The sequence below is a fragment of the Haliotis rufescens genome, unplaced genomic scaffold, assembly GCF_023055435.1.
Source record: "Haliotis rufescens isolate VD_foot unplaced genomic scaffold, xgHalRufe1.0.p SCAF_169, whole genome shotgun sequence".
Lineage (NCBI taxonomy): Eukaryota > Metazoa > Mollusca > Gastropoda > Lepetellida > Haliotidae > Haliotis > Haliotis rufescens.
The window spans coordinates 140341-145171 of record NW_025963856.1 but is presented as its reverse complement, the minus strand read 5'-3'; the positions used below and the strand labels follow the sequence as shown (position 1 = coordinate 145171).

At 36.6% G+C, this 4831-nt stretch overlaps 1 long non-coding RNA gene across 1 annotated transcript; it reads left to right on the top strand.

The window, feature by feature from the left end:
• The first annotated feature begins 3574 nt into the window (after nt 1–3574).
• Nucleotides 3575–4626, top strand: LOC124122748. Its single transcript, XR_007221681.1, has 3 exons — nt 3575–3684; nt 4147–4345; nt 4517–4626. It is a non-coding gene; the product is annotated as an uncharacterized LOC124122748 (long non-coding RNA).
• The last annotated feature ends 205 nt before the right edge of the window (nt 4627–4831 follow it).

Genomic DNA, 4831 nt, shown 5'->3' with positions numbered 1-4831 from the left:
CATACACAATAGTGGTATCGCTGGACATGCTCTTTCTCCCAAGGGAATAAGTGTATCATTTTCACCTTTTACGCAAATGATAGTATGATAGTTTCTCACGATTTGTTCCAAGTATAAGTATTGTGTGTCTTTAATTCCGCATCCTTGGTAAATCACCAAACAGGTCCATATGGTTTCTTATATGATAAATTATACTTTGTTTCCAAACATATTACAAGAGTTGTTTTCGAGACAATGTGCAAAAATCTTTAACAGAATATGACTGCAGGATTACTTGTTTAATGCTTCAGCTGAAATGTAATCTTAACCCGCTGCCTTGCCACATTTAGCAAGATTCACAGCTGTCTCTACCTCCTCCGGGTTGTATTTGCTTCGAAAAAGATCAGTGTCAACAGGAATAACAGAACTCCTCCACAAGCAACATCCCCTATAATTATCTGGAAATAGGCCTCATTCAAATTAATCACTGTCTTCCTCATTATACAAGGACTGATATTCACTCTTCCATCTATTAAGGGCAACATCTTTATTTGTAATAATACAATCCACCTGGATTACCTCCCCTGGTATAGAGCTGCGTTTTTTCAACAGTTATGCCAATTTAGTGTATTGGTTTAAAAAAATCCCGGCTGGCTGTTTGTTTACATTAATCCAGAAGTCGCTACTGTTCCTTTGATTGAGATTCCTCTCACATTAATAGAGTCACTTTGCCAAATGGTTTTCGCTCATACCCATACCTATGCTTTAAAATCTTCTTCCCAAAGGCAGATTTACAATTACGCCATTCCTGTTCCGAAGAGATTTCATTACCCCATGCACTGGGCCTCGAGTGCGTCACACCAATAAAGGTCTATGAAATGGCTTGTCCTATAACCAACAAGTACTTTTCTGAGCGGTAAACCCAGCTTTCCTATCAAGTTCAAGACACAAACATTATAATATATATATATTCCAAATTATATACAATGGAAAGCGTCCTTCAGGGATTCATCAAACTCTTGCAGAGGTAGATCCAGCTTGTTATATCTATTTTTGAAAATAATCATCCCACAAACCATAACATTATATAATCCGTTTAACTTCAAATGTATATATACTGACAGAAAAAGTAAGGGAAAGATTATAACGAGCAGGAAACGGCTGGTACGTTGTTCCCTTCGGTCCTCACATGGCAGGCTAGATACATTTGTGACAATAAGTTTCAAAAACACTTGGACGATAATACTGACTTTGTGCCCTTCTGTTACTCATGGCATGCTAGATACATCTGTGACAATAAGTTTCAAAAATACTAGGACAATAAAACTGACTTTATGCCCTTCTGTCACTCATGGCATGCTAGATACATTTGTGACAATTATACTGGCTGATGTATTTTCAAGGGCTAAATTTCAGCCTAAATCATATTTACCCATGGTACAATAATCACTGCTACAATTTATTTCATACACTTGTATTGGGAAGCATGCAGAAAGTATCTGGAAAAGCGTTTTTCAAGCATAAATAGCCGAAAACGATGCTTTTGGCTCCGCATTGTAAATTGTTAAGGGTCATTCACATTGCGCTGATTCCTTGACGCATGTGATGCCCAAGGCTTCTTCCAGAGGCAGAATGTTTCGTGGCATGTTTTTCTCTGGTATCTGTTCCTCACAGTGCAACGGGATTTGATGATAAAGTCAATTTTATTATATGGAAATAGTCAATGAAATTCAGACACGTGCCAAGAAGTCAAACTAGCCTTCTGTTATGCACAGTTAGTTCTATCAGACAATCTGTTGTGTATTATTTCTTTCTGTTATTGTTTTTAAAAAGAAATACCTGTTACATAAAATGGGCTTTCACCCAGGGTAGCAGAAAGCCCATGACACATAGCACAACTTATCAGTACATCTTAGATTTTTTTTATGGATATAACATACTTCTCACTCACACATTCACTCTAGTACTACAAATATACTGCATATATCAAGTATGCATAAATTATTGAAGCTTATTTATCATTTTGCAGTGCTATAAAGTACATGGTCTCTAACATTAATGTTTTAGTATGGAACTAAAATTAAAACGGATGCTGCTCCTCATTTTCGAAAAATTCATAATGCCACATCCAAGCTTCATTAAATATCTGCTGATTACCTGTCTTGAAAGCAATATCTTTTTCAAAGTTGTATCTGAAAACCTGCCCTTTTATAAACATGAAAATAAGGTTTTTTATTTTGAAATTTGCTTCTATAGATAATGAATTTTTCAAAAAGTAAATGTAAATGGAACAGTTTATCTGTTTCCATGTCCTCTTTATTAAAGGTTGTGTATTGTTTTGTTACAACAGTAAATGAAAGTAAAAAATATGACATGTTGGTTATAGGGATTACAATGGACTATTATTAATTGAATCTTTCATAGAGTGTCTTTTGATATCAAATATATCAACATGAGTTGATGAAATTGGAAAAACTCTGAGGCTTGCCAACGAGTTTTTCCACTTTTATCAACGAATGTTCATATATTTGATGTGAAAAGACACGATGGTGAGATTTTATTTTTCATCCAACATCATTCTTCCAACTTTTTCAGTTTGTAGACAGTAATATGCAGTAAAAAGTACTGTCAAAAGCTTCAGTGGCAGAGCCATTAGTGATGTCATTTGATTGTAATGTCATGGTAACAATGACATCACAATGGTCTGCAAAGCATTGTGATGCAATTTCATTGCAGCAATATCTACAATGTATACATCACGTGATCTCACCCAAGCGATATCTCCTGTGGTAGCCTGTTTTGGATGATAAAGTTACTTACACTCAAAATTGTCTTTGTTATTGTTTGTAATTGTAATAATCTGTCCTCAAGATCAAATATCCCAACCACTCGGTGCAGCCCACTGACCACTCGCACGCGCCATTGGTCAATTGTTCCTGACATTGAAATGTGTAATTAAAAAAACAAAACAAATTTCCCTACTGTGGACAGCGGAACCATATATAGGGCGTCGTCTACTTTCAACAACAGTGCACTTCCGCACTGTGTTATCTAAACAAATTAATGCACGATCTTATGTACCAGTGCCTCGCCTACTTTTGCCTACAGTGCAATTTGCCAACAGTGTCAACAAAACAACTTTATGCGCCAGTGATTTATGTAATTTCCAGTTTACTCCTTCAGTTACAATGTAGCCTCACACAGGCAGCCGGTTACAATAGAGATGTTACTGTGGATCCATCACACAGTGTCCCTCAATAACAAAGCGAGATCACAAAATAATTCAAGGACAATTTATTGCTGGCAGCAAATAAAATCTTGCTTATATATTGCCCCATGTGCCATCAAGCACCAATGAATTTCCGATTGCACATAAATCCATCGAAATCTAGTTGATACATTTTCCTGTTCAACCTGGATTTACACATTGTTACACATTAGTTACAGCCCACCGTCATATAGCTGAGATATTGCTGTGTGCGGCGTTATGCAACAAACGGTTGCAGTAACTCAAAATACAGTGAGTGAATGGCAAACACTGGTACACTAATCTGCCAGGTGGCGCGTCGGAATTTCTGTCCCGGAAGTGGTGCTAATGTAATGTAAACATGTCGCGCTACAGCTGTTTGACAGTTGAGAAGCTGAAGACAGAGTTGCGATGCAGTGGAGCAACTACACGCGGAGGAAGATCGATTTGATTGAAAGGTATGTAGTTGTACAAGAGATTTTCCAATACTGTGTCAGTTTGTGATGAATCTTGAAAAGTCTTTGTTTTGTTCCACGACCACCCGAGATAACCTGGGAAATCCGAACTGAATGAAAAATGTTCTTTACAAGCTACAGTCCTGGCAAAATAACCATCATTGAAGTTATTTTGGGTATGATCTGATGTTCTTAGTTCTGGCAGAGACCATATACCGAGAGATATCGGTATATGGTCTCTGGTTCTGGGGTTTGACATGACCTGTGACATTTTCATTCTCAATCTAAGTTATAATTCCAGTACTTGGAAAATAGAAATACCTTCTTACACGAGTTCGAATTCAGTTCCAATGAAGGGTCTAGTTGCACAAAATATTTTCATTCATAGTAATTTAATGCATAGTTCAGCTTCATATAAAATTCATATCTCAAATATATACAGGTTTCTTATAAAATTAGTTTCAGATTGGAGTCCTACGACAGGAATAATAACTTCTACCACTGAGAAGGTGACATAAAGTTACCAAAGCCTGTATGATTTGAATCATTGCCAGTCACAGGGTTCCAGCAACTGATGCCATCACACAAAGACAGGTTGTCGCCCATGGCCTCTTCAGATGTCGAGGCATATTTTAGATACGGGTTAGCTGTAGATAATGAAGAGGTAAGTGTGCAATTTGTTTCTATTTGTTACTAAAATTTATTGAAATTATTACCAATAGTAACACTAACATTAACAGATGTATTTAAGAATACATATCCTGTGAAACATACATGAGAAATATTTTCAATAAAGAGATACTAAAATGAGCAAAAGGAAATCTTTTGCTTTCAGACTGCAGATTTGAGAAGGGACATCAACTTTTGAAATCCAATCATGTCCTGGCTTGCAGTGTTGTCATTGATCACCATGCCTACTTCAGTAGTCAGTGCTGCTTTGAAGAAAAAGGTTTGTTGCCTTAGAAACAGATTGGTCATAAGCTCCATTCTCAAGCACATATTGCGTCGTCAGTGATTTATAGTTTTAAATGAGTGAGTAATCATTCACAGTTTTGCTATTCATGATAGTACATTTAAGTCTGTTGGTTAATGCATGTCATTGATCCCAATTTCGTGGATCGATGCTCATGATATCAATCACTTGATTGTC